The sequence below is a fragment of the Phascolarctos cinereus genome, unplaced genomic scaffold (assembly GCF_003287225.1).
Source record: "Phascolarctos cinereus isolate Bilbo 61053 unplaced genomic scaffold, phaCin_HiC Scaffold_4;HRSCAF=312, whole genome shotgun sequence".
Lineage (NCBI taxonomy): Eukaryota > Metazoa > Chordata > Mammalia > Diprotodontia > Phascolarctidae > Phascolarctos > Phascolarctos cinereus.
Genome location: NW_027555847.1, coordinates 396699257 through 396722705, shown reverse-complemented (window position 1 = coordinate 396722705; position 23449 = coordinate 396699257).

The following is a 23449-nucleotide window of genomic DNA, read 5'->3' as shown; positions in this document are numbered from 1 at the left end:
TAGACAAGCAAAACAAAGAGGCCATCCAATTGAGTTGGGTTTCTTTAGGTAACTGAACAGAAGACGGCCTGAACACAGGATTTTCTCTATCTTTTCAGGGACCGCAAAGTGGAGCCATAGTTCATATAGAGTGCAGAGCCTGGAGTCAGGAAGACTTCTCTACCTGAGTGCAAATTCGACCTCGGACACTTACCAGCTGTGTGACCCTGGACAAGTCACACTTCTCTGCTTGCCTCAGTTTTCTCATCTGTAAGATGAGCTGGAGAAAGAAATGGCAAACCACTTCAGTATCTTTGCCAAGAAAACCCCAAATGCGGTCACAAAGAGTCAGACATGACTGAAAAATGACAAAATAACAGATATCTTTTCAATCAATCAATGAGCATTTACTGGATATTCCAGACCCTATGCTATGCAATGGGGGATACAAAGACATCCATGAAAGATTCTGTTTTTTTTCTTTTTTTCTTTTCTTTTTAACTTATAGAATAAAACAAACTTCTATAACATAAAACAACAAAAAAAGATGATTGCACATAAGACTGCAAATCTATTACATAAAATGTGCTATACTTTTTGAATATATAATAGAGTTATGTAAATTTCCTTTTTTTTTCTTCCTTCCCCCCTGCCCTAGAGATGGCTACCACTAGACACAAATATATACAACTAGGTATATATGTGTAAAATTATTCTAGATATATTTCTATTTATCAGTTCTTTCTCTGGATGCTGATAGTGTATTTCTTCATGTGTCATTTATAGTTAATTTGGGTATTTATAATAGGCAAAATTACTTATTTACTCAAAGGCATTCTTAAAACTATATTGTTGTTACTGTGTACAATGTTCTCTTGGTTCTGCTCTTTTTGCTTTTCATTATTTGGTGCAAGTCTTTCCATATTTTACTGAGATCATGGAGCTCATCATTTCTTATAGCACAGTAGTATTCTGTCATAATCATATACCACAACTTGTTTAGCCATTCCGCAGTTTATGGGTAGCCCTGAAATTTGCAGTTCTTTGCCACCCCAAAGAGAGCCGCTACAAACATTTTAGAAACACAGATTCTTTTCCTTTTTTCCTAATCATCTTCGGAAATAGACTTAGTAGTGATAGTATTGCTGAGCCAAAGGGTGTAGGCAATTTAATAACTCTTTGGGCATAATTCCAGATTGCTCTCCAAAATGGCTGGATCAATTCATAGTATCACCAAAAATGAATTAATGTCCCAATTTTTCCACATCCCCTTCAAGACTTATCACTTTCCCCTTTAATCATTTTAGCCAGTCTGGTAGGTATAAAATGATATCTCAAAGTTGTTTCAATTTGCATTTCTCTAATCAAAATGATTTAAGTCTCTGTCTTAAAGGATCTTGTATTCTATTGGGATATATACATACATAGATATATATAAAAGATATTCAAAATAATGTCTATTTTAACATATAAACACACAAAAATATTTAAAATATATACAAAATAAAAATAAATATATACAAATAAATGTTATGAGTAAAAAATGCTCTCTTTTGAGTGTATGCACCAGTAATCATTGACTTAGCAGTAAGTGCTGGCCATTCACTGAATCATACTGCTCTGAGGATTCCAGTTTTGACATTTCTAAATACTCCAAGCAATATGAATTTAAAAAGCAAGGTAGATAGAATCTCAGCCTTGAAGTCAGGAAGACTTGAGTTCGAATCCTGCCTCAAACACTTCCTAGTAAACATGACAGTGGCCAAGCCACTTAGGCTTTGTTAGCCTCAGTTTCCTCATCTGTAAGATGAGGACAGGGTGGAACTGTATAGCCTCTAAAGTCTCTTCAAGCTCTAAATCTGTGATCTTGCGTCTAATGACTGATCATTTCAAAAATAGTTATAGTCTTCTGTCTACCCAATATGAGATTGAATAGCTTGAATTTCATGGTTTTCTTAAAAATAAAGTTTAACAGGAGGCAGCTAGGTGGTGCAATGGACAGAGCTCCGGCCCTGGAGTCAGGAAGACCTGAGTTTAAATCCGACCTCAGACACTTGACACTTACTAGCTGTATGACCCTGGGTAACTCACTTAACCCCATTGCCTAGCCCCCCCAAAAAAAAGTTTAGCATTTAACATTTAAAAATTAATAATGCAGCTAATCCAATGTATCTTGATAAGTGCATCAGAAGATGCACACTTCCTGCTTTTTAAGTGAGAGCTGTGACTCTATATGTGGGGGCATGATGTGACTTCAGAATTATATGGAACATTTATAATGCATATTAGGCATTTCCATTCTAAGAGAACACACTGATTTCAGTCATTAAAGACAATATTTATGGGGCCTTCTCTTTAATGACCAAATCAGCACCTCCAAGTGACAATCCAAGTGGTCCTTCTGCACAGGAAAGGTCAAAGTCAGGCCTTAACACACTTAAAAAACAAACAGACGAGACCCCTAAAAAAAAGTGAAAACATGTTGGGTTTTTTATGAAGATTTTAAGTTAAAAAGAGATTTTTTTTAGTAAAAAAAATCAAAATCTCATTTAAGTGAGTTACAATTTTGATTACCAAGATGGAAGTTAAAATGCATTGCTCTTGAGCTATGGAAAAAAAAAAGTATGCTTTTCCTAGTAAATACACTCACTGGTGTATTGGTTGGTTTCATGTTTGTAAATTGCATTCTTTTATTTTTTAATTTCACTGTTGTAATGTGGGCCTTATTAGATTTCTAACTTACCATTAACCTGGAGCCCTCCAGGCCTTTCCCCTTTTTTACTCTGTGCCATACTCCTGACCCGATGCAATCTGCCCATGGGGGCAATGGAGTAGTGCAGTTATCTCTTTCTAAATTAAAATTGTAACTCGTTTGGTATAGTTTACACAAAGCCTCAGCTTTGACACATGCAATTACTATGAACATAGGGGGAACATGATTGCTAAGCGCCCCCAGAAATAGAGTTTAATCAGAAAACATGGAGTTGTTCCAACCGATTTATAATTTCACTACTTGCCATTCCTTTATGTTCTTGTGTGTTCAGATAATTAGATACACTGGTTCTTGCTTCCCAAGAGGCCAGAAAGGGCAAGATTCCCATTTTTTACATTAAAAAGATTAAATTATAATATAGACAATCTATAACTTTTGGTAGAAATGACAAATTCACACTACATTAATTTCAGTGCTTACAAAACGTTACAAATAATTTGTTTTGTAGTTGTGTGTTCTCCCTCTCTTCTAGACACAGGTGAATTAATTACCTATCCACTGTGTCTTTCAAGCCAGCTTTCCTCAGACAAGTCTGAAATTAACAGAAAATAAGGTTCGATTTCCATTTGCTGAATGTATTTATTTTGGATGCTTAACCATTGAAGTTTTAATACATGTACATAAATAAAGAGATATTAACAGATGCGTTGCTTTATTCAAACATGATGTGGAACAGCAAAGCATATGAAACATGGTAATTATGAAATTAAAGTGGCAATCTCAATCCTAGCGTGCTTTGCAATGAGATTCAATGCATCATATCCTGTTAGAAAAGGTCTCATGCTGTGCTTTGGTTTGAGATCTGATCTAGAAATTTAAGTGTTAATCTTGCAAGTTTCATGAAATGAGAATTAGATCCCTGTTTCATTTAGGATCCATGCTTTGTGAAAGGTGAGTCAGGTCCCTGTCCAATCTTTGACCAATATTTGATTCATTTTTTGCTGCATTACCCAAGAGTACGGAGGGGGAGATTTCTCTGACAAAGACCATGCTAGAGGTCCTACCTTTACAAATTTTCTCTGTTTTCTTAAATGGGTCTTCATTTTTTCCATTAGAACTAAACACACACACACACACACACACACACACACACACACACACACATAACTGGTTCAAGTTCACAAATAAACTTTACCAAATGCCAGGGAATTTCAATATACAACCATATATCACCGAAATATACCAGATGTGTATCAAACTAGGAAATGTAGATAATACACATTTAGTAAACATCCACAAAAGGAAATGTACACGGTTTTAAAAATGAATGTTAAAAATTGTTTTTACATGTAACTGGGGAAAAATAAAACACTAAATAAAGGCTTAAAAAAAAAGAAATATACACAAATTTTTGTTGTTGTCATTATTATCATCTAACATGACTCAGGTATTTTGGTACAGATGCAAAGCACTAAATAGTTCTTTTTGGTACCCCTGTCCTCGTTCCCTATATGATCTACAGGCCATGTCTTCCTAGTCTAGTCCCTAAGCTTTTTACTCTACTCTACCCTACTTCTATCAGACAATACCAGGGTAAGTTCCTACCATTAACCTTCTTCTGTTTCCTACAGGAGCACGGTATTTTCCATGTTTATATCTTTTCTGACTTTTGAAGGCCAAAACTTCTGTCTCTGCAGTCCTTCACTGATGGGCACATTTTTGGAAGAAATCAGCTCTCTGCTCATTGTCCCATAGAACAAGCTGCTCTAGTAGAGAATTATAGAATAAGATCAGTGGCTTTCCATCCCAATTTCCCAAGTAGGGAAGGGGAAAGGATTGGAAAGTTTAGAGGGAAAGAAAAGAGCATGTAAAAAGAAATGGGATCTTATCATCAATATACTGTATTACAAATCATGAAGCCTGAGGCTTAGTGAACAGTACATAAGGATTGGAGTGAAAAAAAAAACCCAGCAACAACAGCAACAACATAGTTTTAGATTGTCTCTGAGGTCTTGAGAGGACTTAGATGATAAAATGTCTTTTGTTGCCAGAGAGGAAACTAGGGGATTAGTTATTTCCTGCTTTGTTTCTTTTTTCTTCTTCTGGGATATCTTAGTCTTTTATTCTGGTCTTCCTGACTGTAGGTCCATCCCTCTACATACAGGTGTGTGATCTTTATCATGGTCCAAAGAGTCAAATGTTACGTCCTCAGCCTATGAATTAAAACCCTTCATGGAGAAAAGCCACCCTCTAAAATATCCAGTAATATAGTCAGTAGTATAAATGCCATTTGACCCGTTTTTCATCATTTCTCTTCTGGGCTGTTGTTTGCCAGCTGGAGTTCCATGGCAAATTTTAGCTTCTTTTGTTCACTGATTCCCATTCTTCCTGTATCATCTATGAAAATGAGCTACCTGGGTGTTAATGCCTTGTCTCCTTGGTGGAATGCTTTGGCATGAAATGTTCATCTATTCTGACCTTTTCAACATGCTGCTCCACTGACAGCCCGGTCATTTGGCTGTTCCCAAGCAGATTAATGAGGCTATGAGTAAGGAGCCAATCAAGGGAGAAAATATTGAAAAAACCCAAATGTCATATTTCTTTCACTGAAAGCATGCTTCAAAGCTTGGTGAGGGTGGAATTTTGCTCATTTGCCCCAGGCCAGTGTATGGGGAAGGGACAGGGAAGCGTTTTAATGAGAAGGGCATTTGACCCTTTATACATCAAGACCCTTGGTGCTGTTAATTGTAATTAAAGTGTCATGAATCTGATCTATCCCATGTCAACAGAGCAAATACCTTTCCTAGATATTCCTGTTCAGGGGCCATTAATTGGGAGGAATCTAACAGCAGCTGATGGTCAGGGAAACATTTGAGTTGAAAGTATAAAATGGAGAGAATAATGGCATGAATCCTACAGGGTTGTTGTGTGATGAGATGATAATGAGATAATATGTGTAAAATCATTTTGCAAGCCTTAAAGCTCTACTGAAATGATCAGACCTCAGCTTAACATAATGCAAAGCTGGTTATGTCTCTGATCTTCTATTCAGAAGTAGTGTTCTCAGCCATCTTCTGCCTATTTGCTTTCAGTTTTTAGTGTTGGTCTATTTCCCTCCTCCCCCCTCCCCCCCATTAATGTAGATGAGCACAGGGATTGTTTCATTCTTCGCACTTTTATCTCTAGTGCCTAGCACAATGCATTGTACATATGTGCTTAATATATACCTGCTGATTGATTGGTTGATGGTACTAGGTCTCCAGCTGCTCAATCATTACTACTCTACTGTTGTGGTCTAGGGGTGCTGGGAACCTTAAAATGCAAGGGTATAGGGCACGGGTCTGCCTTGAAAGAATTTCACCACTCAAGCCTTCTTTCAGTCCAAGTAGTGAGTTTATTATGACACTGGTTGTGGTGGGCAAGATTCCTAGTGAATCTGCACATTTGTGACACCAGTACAAGTGGGCCTGATTTTAAGAATCTGAGCAATGGATGAGGGTAAGATTGAAATTTTATACAGAAAGACTGTGGGAAGATCTGGATGGGCTTAAGAGGTGGCAAGTAGCCTGGGGTGTGGCCAGGTGCAGACAATGGAAGGAGTTGAGTGGCAGGAGAGCTCCAGTGAAAGGGCAGTTAAAAGGATTATTGACTGGATGGGCTGGGTACCTCAGGTGAATGCCAGAGGTCTGGGTTCAGGGGTTTTGGGGTCCAGGTCCCAAAGACATGGTCTTTTCCTTTTAAGGATCCAGCATGAATACCATCCCCATCACTACCACAACCATCTTAAGGACACCATGATCCTCCGCATTTCTTTTAACAACATTTATTTTATCACTGAACATATACTTAATAATGACTGTGAAGGAGACAGAGTTGAATGTGCCTACTCTTAAGGAAATTCCAAGATACTGGCCCATTACCAATATTTATTTCAAAGGATATATGATTTCATTTATCTTCATAAATGAATCTTTCCACAGACACAGATTTCAAACTCTTTGTACCTTAGCAGATAGTTTCATGAGTTGCTATGATCAAAGAAAATGTATCACCTGTTGGGCAACCTTCAGGTGATAAGTCTCTCCAAATACACTCAAGGTTTGGATGGAGTTTGGATGACAGACACGCAGTCTGTTAAGTGAGCCCTTTCTCAAAGTCTATCCAGCTTAGTAGGCCCTGTGTAAGTCTGAGCTCCACTAGCATAGGCTTCAAGGATCTAAGGTCTCCTTCATGCAATAATGAGGTATCAGAGTATATTAAGCATGAAGGATTTAGAATCAAAGGACTTGAATTTGTATTTGGGCTCTGCTACTCACAACCTGTTCAACTTTTGGTGAATCACTTGTCCTCTATAACTCTCAGTTATTCATCTACAAAATGAGAAGATTGGACTAGATGACCTCTGAAGTCACTTCTAATTCCAAATCTATGCTCCTTTTGATCTATAATTCTATGGCTTTCACAGAGGAGATATATGTGTGTTTATATGTTTTATATATATATATATATATATATATACATATACACACACATACATACATACATATATATATGTAATATGCCTCTATTGATAGATGTATATATTACAAACATACATATATTTTGTTGTTGTTGTTGTTCAATCATTTTCAGTCATGTCTGACTCTTCATGACCCCATTCAGGATTTTTTTTGGCAAAGATGCTGGAGGGGTTTGCCATTTCCTTCTCCAGTTCATTTTACAGATAAGGAAACTGAGGCAAACAGGGTTAAGTAACTTGCCCAGGATCACACAGCCAATAAGTGTCTGAGGCCATATTTGAACTCAGGAAGATGAGTCTTCCTAATTACAGGCCCAGTACTCTACCTACTTCACCACCTTGCTGTTCACATATACCTATATGTATAACACACATGTATATATTTGGAATCAATCCAATTCAACATGCATTTATTAATCACCTACTAGATATAAGACGCTATAATAAATCCTGAGGGAAAAAAGATAAAAAAATAAGATTGTACCTGCCTTCAAAGAGCTTATATTCTCAGCATTCAACTCCATTGACTAGAATGGACCTTTAAAGTCATCTAATCCAAACTTCCCATTTTACAGACAAGGAAACTCATATTTTATAGATGATGCCTGGAAAGAAGTGACTTGTCCAAGGTTATATAGATGTAAGTGGCAGAGCCAAGGTTTGAATCCATAACCTCTGACTTCAGATGCGCTATTCTTTCCACTGAGCTATGCTGCATTTTCAAGGTGATATTTGGAATGACTCTGCTCAGTGCTATTGCTCCCTTGCAGTATGAGAATTATAGGAGAGGAGGGAATCTTGGAGAACATCTTGTCCAAACTCCTCTCTTTATAAATGAGAAAACACAAGCATAAAGAAGTTAATTAACTTGCCAAAGATCACATAGCAAGTTGAGAGCACAGCCAGTACTGGAGATTTGGGCGTGGTGCCCCATTCCCATCTCTGGATACTTATTCCTTTCCTATACTGGGACCAGCCTTCCCCTTTACTTGATGTTCTGAGGGAAACAAGAGACTCATCCTATATGAGTGAAGCTCCAGGCACTAAGGTCCAATATTGTTGTTTGAAATGGGCAGAGGCAACAAAGTGGGGCAGTGGGTGTAGTATCTTTCCTTTCGTCAGAAAGAGCTGAAGTCAAATTCTGCCTCAGCCATTTTTTACATGTGTGACCCTGGGCAAGTCTCTCAGCCTTGGTTTCCTCATCTGTAAAGTGAGGTGGTTTGACTCAGTGGTTTTTAAGCTGTCTTCTAGTTCTCAATCTCTGGTCCTATGAACTTTTGCAAGGCCAGGGCTCTCTGTTCCTTTCCTGCCTAGGGTCCCTTGAAGGGATCTCAAACAGGATTAAGATTTGTGTAGAAAGAGATAGCAAGTGTCTCACAGAGAAGAATGGTTTTAGCTAGTCGAGAGAATCCTGTGGGATAGACAGGTGAGATTTAACAGACAGGAAAATTTGAGTGACAGGAAAGTGTCCAGGCTGAACTGTGTGGGGATGTTATTTGAATGTATATCTGAACTGTCTAAGCCGGCAGGTTTCCAGCCTTGGTTATATCTACAACACTCAATCTGATAACAGAATCCTTCATAATACTTCATATTCCTACAACATGAAGGAACAATCTGCCCCAGTTTAGGAATTGCCACAGAAACATCTCGACCCAAACCCTCCTTCATCTTTAGTTGTCTGACAAGTCAAGGTACTGAACCTCACGTCACCCAGGAGCTGGGAGCCAGTTGCCTTGAGTATCTCCTGGCAATACTCTTCCTATTGTCTGTCCATACAGAAATAAAGTGGCACAAGGTGGCACTCTTGGCCTTATTAAAGCTAAAACTGATTTCAAAAGACCATAAAATGGTTAAGGATATTAGGAACAAAGGTGTTGTGAGTGTTCCAGGAAAAAAAAAAAAGCATTTATTTTATACAACTGTTTCCTAGATACAGTTTTTTAATTAACGGTAGTATCGTAGGCAAGTTATTTAATACCCCTGGGCTTCAGTTTCCTCATCTGTAATGGTGAGGGAGGGAGAGAATTCTGAGCTCCCTTCCAGTTCTAGACCTCTGATCCTAAGATCTGATGACCCTTAATGACACTGCCATTCTCCCCATCACCCAGGCTGGCCACCTCAGGGTCACCTGGAACTATTTTATCACCCCATTAATCAGTTGCCAATCTCTCTAGTATTGAATCCTTTTTTTATTCCACACCCATTGCCTTCACCCTAGTAGATGACCTCATTATCACTTATCTGGAATATTGTGATAGCCTCCACACAGTCAGTCCTCCATTCTCTTCTTCTCCAGTCCATCTTTCATGGCATTGTCAAAGCAAGCTTCCTAATGCACAGGTCTAGCTGTGCCAATTCTTTCCTTCAAGGGCTTTCCATTGGCCATGAGATAAGATACACTCTCCTCAATTTGCCATGAAATACCCCTCTTATTCTGGTTTCAATCTATCTTTTTAGCCTTATTTCACGCTACTTTTCTTTATTTACTCTATGTTCCAACCAGACTCTAACATTGTCTTGCCTTCTCTACATGTGTCCATAGTGCAGACAGTCTCCTATTCCTGTAATTTATTCCTCAGTATCTCTGCAGACTAAGTTTTTTTTTTCCTTCAAGGTCCAGCTCAGTTGCTTCCACCACCGTGATACCCTTCCTGACTCTCCCCAGTTAGAAATAATATTTTCTTCCCTTGAATTTTCCTGTTTTGCCTTTCCTGTACCCTTATCTCATTCTGTCTTATATAGACTTATCTAGGTGGTGCACTGGATAAAGAGCCAAGCCTGGAATCATAGGAAGACCCGAATTCAAATCTACCCTCAGACACTTGTTAGTCAGACTTGTGTGACTCTGGCTGAGTCACTTTTGCCTTACTTTCCTCAAACGTAAAATGGAGATAATAATAGCACCCACCTCCCTGGGTAAAGCATTTAGCACAGTCTCTGGCACATAGTAAGCATCATATAAGTGTTAGCAATAGAGACTGTTACTGTGTATACATCATTTCTCTAATAAACTGCAAGTTCCTTGAAGGCATGAAATGGTATTATTTTCATTTATTTTTGTTCTCCCAGTGCCTTGCACAAGGAAAATGCTTTAAAAATATTTGTTTGGTGAATAAATAAATGAATGAAGGAGGCTTAGTAATAGGGAAAAGACAGTGTGCCATAACAAGCCAGTTCAGCATTTCACGATATGCTGGCATGGCCACCCATGTGAAGAAAACGACTGTGCAGGTTTAAGGCAAGGCAAAAGAAGAGACTTGGTGGCAGTGGAGCTGAAGTAGATTACTGACTTATACTGAGCACACTCTCCCTTATACCTTTGTTCTTCTCTGTAAAAAAGTGGTAGGGAATAAGGAAAGGAAATAATATAAAAGGGATAGGATGAAAAGATATACAAAATCATTACTATGAACATGAAACGGATGAAATCACTTAGAAAATGGAAAATGACAGTAGAATAAATTAAAAAGCAAAATCCAACAATGTTATTTACAAGAAACATACTTGAAACACAAAGATTCATGCAGAGTTAAAATCAGGGGATGGAGGAGAACTTCTTACGCTTCAGAGAAGCCAAAAAAAAAAAAGTAGAGATATCAACCATAATAACAGACAAGAAAATAATAAAAGTAGACATAATTAAAAGAGATAAACAGGAAATTACATTAGGATTAAAGGGACTATAGATAACAAATTGATATTAATAATATGTACATGTGTAATGTATATATACATGCACCAAATATAATAGCATATAAATACTCAAAGGAAAAGCTTATTTACAGGGAGAATTATTAGAAATAGTAAAACTATAATAGCTGGGAACCTCACTGTACCTCTTTCAAACTTAGGCAAATCTAACCAAAAAAAAAGTTAACAACCTGAATATACATGCATATATATATACATACATACATATATATATATGTAAAATCATATATTTACATATGATAAATCTCTGGTGACTAACAAATTGGAAAAGAAATGAATATACATATTTCTCAGCTATGTATGGTACCTTACAAATCTGACCATGTACTAGGGAATATAAACCTAGCAAACAAATGAAGACAATCATAACTATTAAATACGTCCCTTACTAAGCACAATAAAATTAAAATTATATTTAATAAAGAGTCTTCAAAGAAAGATGAAAAATTAATCAGACTAAATAATACAATCTTAAAGAATTAGTGAGTCTAAGAATGAATTATAGAAATAATAAATAAGTCCATCAAAGAAAATAACAACAATAAGACAATGTGTGATGCAGTCAAAGCAGTCCTTGAAGGAAAATTTATATCACTAAACACCTATATCAACAAAAGAGAAAGAACAGATTGTTGAATTGGGAATGCAACAACAACAAAAACAAAACTGGGAAAGCATGATCAAAAGACTGTAACTAAACACCAAAACAAAAGTTTTGAATAGCAAAGAAGAAATCAACAAAGTTGAAAATAAAAACATTATTGAATTGATTGGTTTGACTAGAAGCTAGATTTCTAAAATAAATAGCAAATGTCATTTTGAAAAGGGAGGAAAACAAAATAGTGTAGGAAAAAGTAGAAAGGGTAATTCACAAAAAATAGAGATGAAGTAAAGGAAATTATTTCCCTAATTGTGTACAAATTATATAGATAACATAAGAAATGGAATCTTTATTGTTGTTCAATTGTGTCCAACTCTTCATGACCCCATTTGGTGTTCTCTTGGCAGAGATACTAGAGTGGTTTGTCATTTCCTTCTCCAGCTCATTTTACAGATGAGGAAACTGAGGCAAACAGGGTTAAGTAACTTGCCCAGAGTCACACAACTAGTAGGTATCTGAGACCAGATTTGAACTCAGGAAGAGGAGTCTTCCTGACTCCAGGTCTGGCATTCTATCCACTGTTGCCACCTAGCTGCTTACAAAAATATGAAATAGAGAACAAGAAATAGAAATTTTAAATAGCCCGATTGCAACAAAAGGAATTAACCAAGCTACAAACAAATTTCCAAAGAAAAAATCCTTGGTGTCAGATGGCTTTACAAGTGGATTCTATCACACATTCAAAAATTCCAATGTTCCATAAACTGTATGCCAAATCAGAAAAGAATGGCTCTTACCAAACTCCTGCTGTGATAGAAACAGGGTCTTGATTCCTAAATAAGGGACAGCCAAGGCAGAGAACCAAACTATAGTTGAATATCCCTAATGAATATTGATGTTTTAGCTTTTTAGCTAGCATTTATATAGTGTTTTAAAGTTTTTTTAAAAATATTCTCATGTATCCTCTTATTTTATGCTCACAACAACCCTGTGTGGTAGGTGCTATTATCATCCCCGTTTAACAAAAAGAGGAAACTGAATTTGAGAGGTTAAGTAACTTGCCCAGGGTCACACACCTATTAAGTCTCTGAGGCTGGATTTGAACTCAGGTCTTTCTGACTCCAAGTATAACACTGTATCTACTGTGCTACCTAGCTGCTTATCGGTAACGATAAAATATTTACTAAAATTCACTGAAGCAACATAAATAAAATACTATACCTATAACCAGGTTGGATTTATATCAGAAATGCAGGGTTGTTTCAATATTAAGTAAACTGTAAATACATAGACCATACCAAGAAAAACAAAAATCACATGGTATATTTATAGATGCAGAAAAAGCTCATCAGCCAATAAGTATTTATTGAATGAGTACTACGTGCCCACAAAATGTAATGCCAATTTCTGTTTAAAGAACAAATAAACAAAAAAACCCTCATCAAGTTTAGGAATAAATGGAACTTTTCTTAGCATAGTAAACAGTATCTAAAACCAAAGGTTACCATATTTATATAGAAAAAGTGCTAGAGGCATTTCCACTTAATATTAAAGGTGAAATTGGGGTGTCAATGTCACCCCTATTATTTGAAAAAGTCATAGAAATGCTAGCTATTGAAATAAGGTAAGATAAAGACATTGAAGGACTAAACAGAGGCAAAGGAGAAACAAAATAATTGCTTTTTGCAGACATATCTTGACTTGCTCACAGAACCCTAGAGGTTCAACTAAAATTAATGAATCAATTAATAACTTCAGTAAAGTAGCAAGATATGCTAAATCTTCAAAACTCATCAATCTTTCTATATATTACTAACAAAACCCAGTAGGAAGATGTAGGAAAAGAAATTTGATTCTGAACAACTACATAATGCATAAAATATCTGGGAGCCCATTTACCAACACACATACAAGAATTTTATAGGTACAACTACAAAAACCATTCTTTAAAGGAATAAAAGAAGACACATATTAAGAAAGAAATCCATTGCTCAAGTTTTTGTAAGCTTAGCTTAATAAAAATTATAATACTACTTAATTTTCAGATCTAGTGCCATACTAATGAAACTACACAATTTACAGAAACTAGAGAAAATGAAAACAAAATTCACCTGAAAGAACCAAAGGTTAAAAATCTCAAGGGAAATGATGAAAAGAGAGAGAAACATGAGACCCTAGATTAAAAAGGATTTTTAGTTTGATTAGTATGATAATAGCTCTAAAAATCACATTAGGAAGTATTATTGTGTTTTTTGTGCTGGTTGAAAACTTGAAAAGTTGATCAGTGGAATAGATTGTGACCAAGACCGAGAAGCAATTGAAGATAGTGTAGTGTTAGATAAATCTAAAGGCACAAGCTATTAAGACAAGGACCATTCAGTAAACAAAATGCCAAGAAAACTGGAATGAAGTCTCAGAAGAATTAGGTTCAGATTAACATCTCTCACTGTTTACCACAATAAGCTCTCAATGAGCACATAACCTACATATAAAAGATCATACCATGAATAACTTAGAGAAGAGAAGATGATACCTTTTCTATGTATGGATAGAAGTGTTCTTGACCAAAAGGAAGAGAGACTATCATAACAGATAAGATGGATGATTTTGATTACATAAAATTGCAAAACTTTTAAATAAAGAAAATAATTTCAGTTTGAATTAGAAGGGAAAAAATTAATTGTGGAATAAACCATTTGAACAAAAATTTCTCTGATAACATCTATTATTCAGGATATATAAGGAACTGATACAAATATATATTTGTGTGTGTATATGGATATATGTGTATATATATACATATATATGTGCGTATATGTGTGTGTATGTGTGTGTGTGTGTGTGTGTGTGTGTGTGTGTGTGTGTATGAAACAATAGCTATTCTCCAATAGGTAAATGATCAAGGATATTAATAGGTAGTTCTCAAAAAAGAAAAATGGAAGCTATTAATAACTATATGAAATACAAATTAAAACAATACTAAAGCTTTATCTTACAATCCTCTGATAGGCAAAGATAACAGAAAAAGGTGGAAGGAAGTATTGTTGCAGTGGTCATGACAAGTACACTAATGTGCTGGTGGTAGAGTTGTGAATTGGTCTGATTGTTCTGGAAAGCAATTTGGTGTTATACCCCAAAGTCATTAAATTATGTACCCCTTTTGACAGAAAAATGTCACTACTAGGCACATTCCTTAAAGAGGTCAAAGATGGAAGGGATTCATATGTATAAAAATATTTATAGCTGCACTATTTGGTTGTAGAAAAGAACTGCTATTGAGAGGCACTGGGGTGTGATAAATAGTACTCTGGACTTTTAATCAGGAAGACTTAGGTTCATTCCCCAAGTTAGACATTTATTAGCTATGTAACTCTTGGCAAGTTTCTTAATCTTTACCTCAGTTTCCTCATCAAAAAAAAAAATCTGTGGATTGCATTCAATGGCCTCCCTCAGCTCTAAGTCCATGACACTGTGATCCTAAGTGTGGGTCCTTGAACTGGGAAATAATTGAGAAAATTATGATAAATAAATGTATGAAGCATTTTGTTGTTGTTCAGTCATTTCAGTCATGACCCGATTTGGGGTTTTCTTGACAAAGATACTGTTGTGGTTTGCCACTTCCTTCCCCAGCTCATTTTACAGATGAGAAATTGAGGCAAGCAGGCTTAAGTGACTTGCCCAGGGTTGTACAGCCTATTAAACGTCTTGAGGACAGATTTAAATTCATGAAGAAGAATATCATTAATTCTAAGCCCAGTGCCACCTAGCTGCCCATGTATGAAACATTGTTCTATAAGAAATGATAAAAGGGATGGAAGCAGAGACACGTGGGAAAATGTTAATGAACTGACACAGTGTATAAGCAAAACCAAGAGGACAATTTATAAAAGGACTAAGGTAATGTAAAAGAAAACAATTTGGAGAAAATTAAGACTTAAGATCAATGTTTTGACCAATTATTAATCCAGAAACCAATGATGAAGCATGCTTGCCACCTCTTGGCAGAATGGTATTAGACTAGAGGTGTAGAATAAGATATTTTCAGATAAGGCCAATTTGTAAATGATTTGACTTAATTCTTTTTATTTGTTATAAGACAGGGATTTTCTTGTGGGGGAGAAGAGTATGTAGACAGTGATGTGAAAAAGAATGAAACTTTTAAAAAGAGAAAGAAAACAGAAAAGTTCAGGCAGGGACACAGTCAGGTAGGGCAGGGAGCTAATCATGGATTTGATCCTTAAGATCCAAGGTGGAGGTGGAATGAAATACAGGGGAGCCTAAATTTCCTTATTGAGAAGTCAGGCAAACTCAGAGTTACTGAAGACAAACCAGAAGGGTAAGTAAAAAACAGGGATTCATTCAGGTTGCCAGCTTCTTGTGGCCTCAGCCAAGTCTAGCCACCTTGGTTAAAGGCTGTCATGTAGAAGAGGGATTCAACCTCTTCTATAACCATTTTTTCCACCAAGAGCAGAACTAAGAGCAGTGAATGAAAGCTACAGAGACATATTTTAGCCAAACATAACAAAAAACTTTCTAAAACTTAGCATTGTCCACAAATAAAATAGGCTGCCCTGGGGAGAGGTGAAGGTCTTCAGTCACTAAAAGCTTCAAGTGCTATCTTGGTCTGTCAGGTCTGCTCTTTAAGGAGTTCTTGGTTAGGGACAGGTACAGATGATCTCTGAAGTTCTTTCCCCCGCCGAAACTCAGTGAGTTGGTGTCCTTTGAAGACTGGAGTAACTCAGGTGCGCTCCTCTTTTCTGAATCACAAGAGAAAGAACAGAATTGAACTAGGTCTTATGAAGTCCATTCTTTGGACAAGCTAGGATTTGAGAATACTTGGGTTTTTACTCAAGTTCTATCGCTATGTGAAGATGGAAACAACCTTTAAATTCCCTGTATCCAATTTAATTCATAAGTATTTATTGAGCAACTATCATGTATCATATACTGAACCAAGTGTTGGTTCCAAAGTTAAAAATGTCCTGCCCTCAAGGAACTTACAAATTTGGGAAAGGGGGCCCATGACAGAGTAAATATACCTTCACTGCCAACCTCCATGGAATTTTTTCAGGATAAAATGAACTGAAAAATGTATTGGGTATAAAAATGACAAGAAATTATAGAATTTTCAAAAGCAATTCAAATATAGAACAAAAAATCAATATTAAAGTCACTGAATCATGGCATGCGTACCCCTATATTTTCAGCACTCTGAAGAGGATACAGCTGGCCAAACAAAAAACACTGGACAAAATAGTGGCTGCTGACTGTGACTTTTGCAAAGGCATTCAGTCTCAATAAACTTCATGTACAATCATCTTTTTTATTATACTGTGTTGTGGAAATGCTTATTTTATTCCATAAATTGAAAATGAAATAAATTTTAAAAAATAAAATAATAAACTTCATTTCTTATTCAGAAATATAGAGGTTAGACCAGTTCTCAAGTTTTCTTCTAGTCTCAGAAATAACATAAACGCAATTTCCAGTATAATCCACCAGAGGGAGACATTGGCTTTGCTAACTGGAGTAAAGAAATGGGTAAGTGGTCAATGGTTTTCATAGTCTTTTAGTGAAGTCTTCTCCCGAGACAAGCATGTATATTCCCAAACACTCCTAACGTTAAAAGTCACTCTGCCAAAAAAAATGCATCTCAAGATCAGGCCTTCTCTAGGCTTAGTGGTCTATTTCTTGGGGAGGATTATATGTTTTTTCATCTTAAATGTGTTAATTTAGCTCTTTTATCATGTTACAGGGTAAAGCTTCTAGAAAGTAGGTATTGTTTTTGTTCTTGTATCCACAGTTTCTAATATAGTGCCTAGAACATAGTGGGTGACTAATAAGTGCTTACCGATTGATGTGTTGTCATCAAGGAGACTCAATATTACTCTGCATTAATGTGCATCAATGCGCAGGACCCATGGATATCTAGAGATTTATTTACACACACTCTTGTGTTTCAGGAGAGGCAGCATGCTAATGTAGTAGGTAGAACTGGCCTCGATGTCAGGAAGACCTGAGTTCAAGTTCAGCTTCTAACAGCACTGGCTATGTGACCCTGGGTAACTCAACCTCTTTGCAACTTTTTCAAAATTGTGGAAAAAGTGGAACAGATATGGTTAGGAAAGTTTGCCCACCAGGAATTCATTCCCAATACCAGTGAAATAACATATTTGGTTCCTATTCTTATACTTTGTATTTCTGAGAGTTGTCGAGGATAGGACTTGGAAAATATGGTTGTTTTCATAATCTTCTGGGGATTCTTTAAAAAGAAGTGTAGTAGGGTGTGATTCCACCTGAAGGCAAGACAATGGATTAAATGGTCCCTCAAGGTCTTTTCCAATATGTTAATAGTCTTTGTGTTCTCTGCCCCAGTGGTCAAATGGGTGTCCCTGAATTTGGCTTCTCTTTAAACTTTCACCATTAAGGATAATAAGGGAAATACAACTACTGATACTTCCACATAAGAAAGAAGGGGGAATAAAACCTGTACAGTAGCAATTCTGCATTTGCCTCACCCACACCCCCAGCCTTCCCCACCCCCTCAAGCAAGCTAGCCAATGGGGTTGGCTTTACTCTAAGACAGTCACCTACCTAAGTAATGTGAGGTGAGGGGTTGGAGTAGGCACACAAACAAAAGTATCTTCCCCACAACTGCCCAAAATACTTCTCTGATTCATCCCTTTGGGTTAATTATAGATCTCCCTAGATTCCTCTTTCTTTAAAATGCAAATATGTCTTAGATGAAGTGATCCAATAAGCCCCTAATACCTTGGAAAAAATGAATTTATCTGAGAGATTTCAGCCTAGAGATTAGAAATGTCAGATCCTTTATTGGAGAAGGAAGAAAGAGGAGAAGGAAAAAGAATGCCAAATGAACCTCTTTTCTTTCATAACTTTGACTGAGGAAAGCCTTTCCTTTGGGAAGACCATACACTACAGAACCCTGGACAAGAAATTTCCAGAAAGGAACTGAAGTCATGTGTGGTAGTCTCTGGAGTTTTTTTAAGTTATGAGTGAATAGCCATGCTACTTAAATATTTGACTATGAAGACTGAGCATATGGGAATCAAGCTCAGGGTTTTAATCAAATAAAATTTCTAATACAATTAATTCAATGCATTGAATGAGATGCAAAAATGTTATTGGTATAAAATTCAGGGGTGGGGAACCTGTGGCCTCGAGGCTACATATGGCTTTCTGGGTCCTTGGTGCAGCCTTTTGACTGAGTTTTACAGAACAAATCCTTTTATTAAGGGCATTTGTTTTGTGATGTTTGGCTTCAGGTTCCCCACCCTTGGCCTATAAATGATCATGAGATATAAATTTAGGCCTTCAGTATATCTTGCCTTAACTATTAGAACAGCCTCTGAGTTGGTCTCCCCTCTCCAATCAGTTCTTTACACAGCCTTTCCAGTGTTTCCTTACTGCTTCTAGAATACAATATCAATGTGTATTTGGCATTTAAAGCCCTTCACAATCTGGTTTCAACTTATCTTTCTAGGCTTATACTCAGTATTACTCATAGAAACAATAATGATAATCATACTCATAATATATGGCATATTAAGGTTTGCAAAGCACTTTTCCACTTGGGTCCTCATAACCCTGGCAGGTAGAAGGTCTTATTCTAGTCACCCTGGACTAATTGCTGACCCTACAGATAAGGAGAAGTACAGGGGAAACCTGTTGGTTGACTAACCCTGTGACTTTTTCCTTAACTTCTGCCAGAGAAGAGCCCTTTGATACTGCAGGCAAGGGGGTCAGCCTTGAACGTGTCTTGGAGAGATAGTGGAGCATGCGTAGACAGTCTGCAAATGGTCCCAGTTGGTTAACCAAGTGGTGAACAGGAGGGGAATCCAAGCCTCTAAGTTTATTTTCAAGCCTCCAGAATCACCAGTGCTACTGCAAGGGAGCAGGAAGGAGAAAAGGGAGGGGGAAGGCCCAAGATGATAAACAATCCCTTCATCCAACTAGAAGATTCCAAATTTTATTTCAAAGCAGCTACTTTCTAGCTCTTAGGCCTCGCTCACGTATGTCTAATAATTCTACTGTAGGAATGTCAACATTTCACTCCACCAACAATCAAATCCTTTTATAGCCTAGGAAACTTTCCTATTCCCCCATCCTATGATCATACCCCACTCAACCCCGTCCCCCAACTCTCCACCCTCCAACTGCTTTAATTTTGGCTTTGGCATTCAGAATACTTTAAATCTTTGATGCATGTGAACACTCAACATTAACCAGAACATTCACTGTTCCTACACTTGGCTCTTTGATGTGTATTCCAGCTGCTGTCTCTGGTTTTCCTATAAAGATTTCAATTAACTGTTTATTCTGAAGACTCTAGGCTTCTGTTTAGACCAGTAAGTCCCCTTCCAACTCAGAGAGTCAGATTCTTTTTCTTACCTTTGCTTGGAAACTTTGCTGGGTATACTTTCTGAGTTCTTTGTCTCTGCCTCACTTTCCCCCCAGGGGTATATTCTTTGGGGAGCAAGGATGGCTGGACATAAATGCCATACTAGCTTAGACCCATAGTCCACTACTGTCATCCAATGTTCTGTCTGATAGTGCCATCAAGGAATAAGTCATGGAAGATTAACATAAATGTCTCCAGTTCTTGAAACTGGAGGTCAATCAGATAAGCAACAGAACATTTATTGAGTACCTTCTGCCAGCTTCCCTGTTTCACATAATCTCTGAGTTAGAAGGGAGTTCAGAGGTCATTTAGTCCAGAAGAAGACTAAAATCAAACAACTAATGCTCATTAAGTAGTCCCAGGAGAGTTCAGTTTCTCTTTCTGGACCTAAGTAAACTACTATCTACCAGTTTTGAAGAAAAGAAAAGAAAAAAAATAAGACCTAGATTTTGCGTGATGGAGAATGATCAAATGATCAAAATAACCCCTACCTCAATTCACACTCACTCTAACAAGCTCCATGAGAAGTACATCTCACGTAGAAGTGATATTCCTGTTAGAGTTTATATGCTTCTACAAAGAATCATACAACCCCCACCTGAAGAATTTCATTGATGGGGAGTTCCTGGTCTGTTTCAGGTCCTGCTTTCTGTACTTAGACCACCTAAGACCTCACCCCTCTAAACTTGGACTTTGTCCCTGGGTCTCCCTCCCAGGTCTGAGAGGGGAGCTTTAGCCTTACCTTGCCAGGGTCTAGGTTGTAATAGTAACCACTTCCCCTAAGCTGCCACCACCTCATCTCTCTCTCTCTCTCTCTCTCTCTCTCTCTCTCTCTCTCTCTCTCTCTCTCTCTCTCTCTCTCTCTCTCTCTCTCTCTCTCACTCACACACACACACACACACACACACACACGCACACTTTCAAACTTTCCCTTATGTGTTGTCTTCCCCCATTAGAACAGACGTCTTTGGGACTTGGACCTCAACCCCTGAACCTAGATCTCTGGCATTCACCTGAGGGACCTGGCCCATCCCACTCAATAATCCTTTTAACTGCCCTTTCACTGGGGCTCTCTTGCCAATTAACTCCTTCCATTGTCTTCACCTGGGACCACTCCAAACTACTTGCCATTCCTTAATCCCATCCAGATCTCCCCACAGTCTTTCTGAATCAAATATCAATCTTACCCTCACCAATTGCACAGATTATTAAAATCTGGCCTGCTTGTATTGGGGTCACAAATAAATTTGCTACTTTGACTGGATGGCTTGAGTGGTTAATTTCAAGGCAGACCTAATGCCTGTACCTTTGCATTTGGGGGTTTCCAGCACCCCTAGACAGCAACACTTTTGGGGCCAAGGGTTCTATAAGGCAATCCTCAGGTCTTGACCACTCCCCAACTCCATTATCTTGACCAGGTATCTTTACCATTCCCCAACTCTCTTTCTTCTCTTCTTCAGGTTAAATACTCCATATTCTTTTAACTGATCTTTGTATGTCATGGTTTCCAGCTTCCTAACCATCCTGGTAACTATTCTCAGGACATGCTCTAGTTTGTCTATGTCCTTCTGAAAATGTGGTGCTCTTTCTTCTCTTCTCCTCCTATCTCATATCACCAAGATGCCTTCTCCCACTATCCCCTCCTTTATCTCTGCCTCATATGAAGAGGTGGCCCTTCTCCTTGCCAAGATAAATCCTTCTACATGCACAAGCGGTCCCATTCCATCCCTTTTTCTCCGGCCAATTTCTCCCTCCATTTTTCCTTTTTTCACTAATCTTCCATCTCTCCCTTTCTACTGGCTGCTTCTCTACTTCCTACAAATACAACTATGTCTCTTCCATCCTCAAAAACCTCTCACTTGATCTGTCCATCTCCCTAGTTATCATCCCATAGCTCTCCTCAATTTTGGGGCTAACCTCTTTGAGAGGGCCATCTACATTCAGTGCCTCTGCTGCATTTCCTTTCACTCTCTTCTTAGCTATCTACAAATTCTTTTTGACCTCATCATTTGGAAACAGCTCCCTCCAAAGTTATCATTGCTTTCTTAAATGCCGAATATAATAAGATTTTTTTCTCAATCCCCATCCTTCTCTGCATTCTTTGATAAGGTCAATTTCTTTAAAAAGCTGTTGTTTATTTTCAATAACACAGCTCTTTCTGAGGGAGACAGGGAATGTAGAATGGGAAAAGGTGATTGAGGGCTAGTGATCTGGGTACACTTCCAAGGAAAATTAGGTTGGGGGACAGAACTAAACCCCAAATGAGTCCCATAACCTCAGTAGCAGCAGCCAAAGGAATTTCAAAGGAAGTTCTCTCACTTTAATGTCTCAGGGGATTGTAGAGGAGCAGGACAGGGGAGCCATTCTGGGCGATGAGATAGCACCAGCTCTATTTCATGCTGACCACAACTTTCCTCCCAATTATGTGCGTTTCCCCCAGATGTCATGAGGGAAGAGGGACAGAGCTCAGATTGGGACCAAAAGGATGTAAGGGTTCATAAAAGGGTCTAGATTAGGGTCACCATCAACTGCAGCAAAGTCCAAGTGGGACATAAGAACCAAGAAGGTCAAGAAACCCAGGGGTCCCAGAAACAGCAGTAGCCCTGCCCTCTGCAGCAGGGACAAGAGCCATTCTTAGGACCCTGTCCAGCTGCTACATCATTGGGCTAACCAGCTCAGTGTGAGCCTTTAGCAGTACTCATCAGTCACTGCGATGATTAGGGAAAAAGTAAATGAACCCATATATTCTAAATTTTTTTTATAGCAGCTCTTTCTGGTGGCAAAGAACTGGAAACTGTGGAGATGCCCATCAACTGGGGAATGGCTAAATAAGTTGTATATCATTGTGATGGAATACTACTCTGCTATAAGAAATGATGAGCTCAATGATCTTAGAAAAACATGGAAAGACTTGCATGAAATAATAAAGAGAGAAATGAGCAGAACCAAGAGAACATTGTATACACTAACAGCAATATGGTTTTAAGAATGACTTTGAGCAAATAAGTCATTTTGGCTATTATAAACACCCAAATTAACTATAAAGGACATGTGAAGAAAGATGCTATCTGCATCCAGAGAAAAAATTGATAAATGGAAGTATGTATAGAATAATTTTACAAAAATATAGCTATTTGTATCTAATGGTAGCCATCTCTAGGGTGGGTGAGGGGAGGGAAGAAAAAAAAGAAATTTACGTGATAACTTTACTATATACTTAAAAAGAATACTAAATTGCACATAATAGATTTGCAGTTTCATGTGCCATCATCTTTTTTTATTGTACTATGTTTTGGAAATACTTGCTTTATTCACAATTAATTTTTATTTCATTCATTCATTCATTTGTTTATTTATTTTTGCTTTGAGAGTGTGTTTACTCATGAGACTAAAATAGAAAGTTTTAACAGACATTTAAGAGAACAACAAAAAAAGTATATATTGATCCACAACTTGACATCCACGAAACATACCAGCTAGCATTACATTGTAGTCAATTCA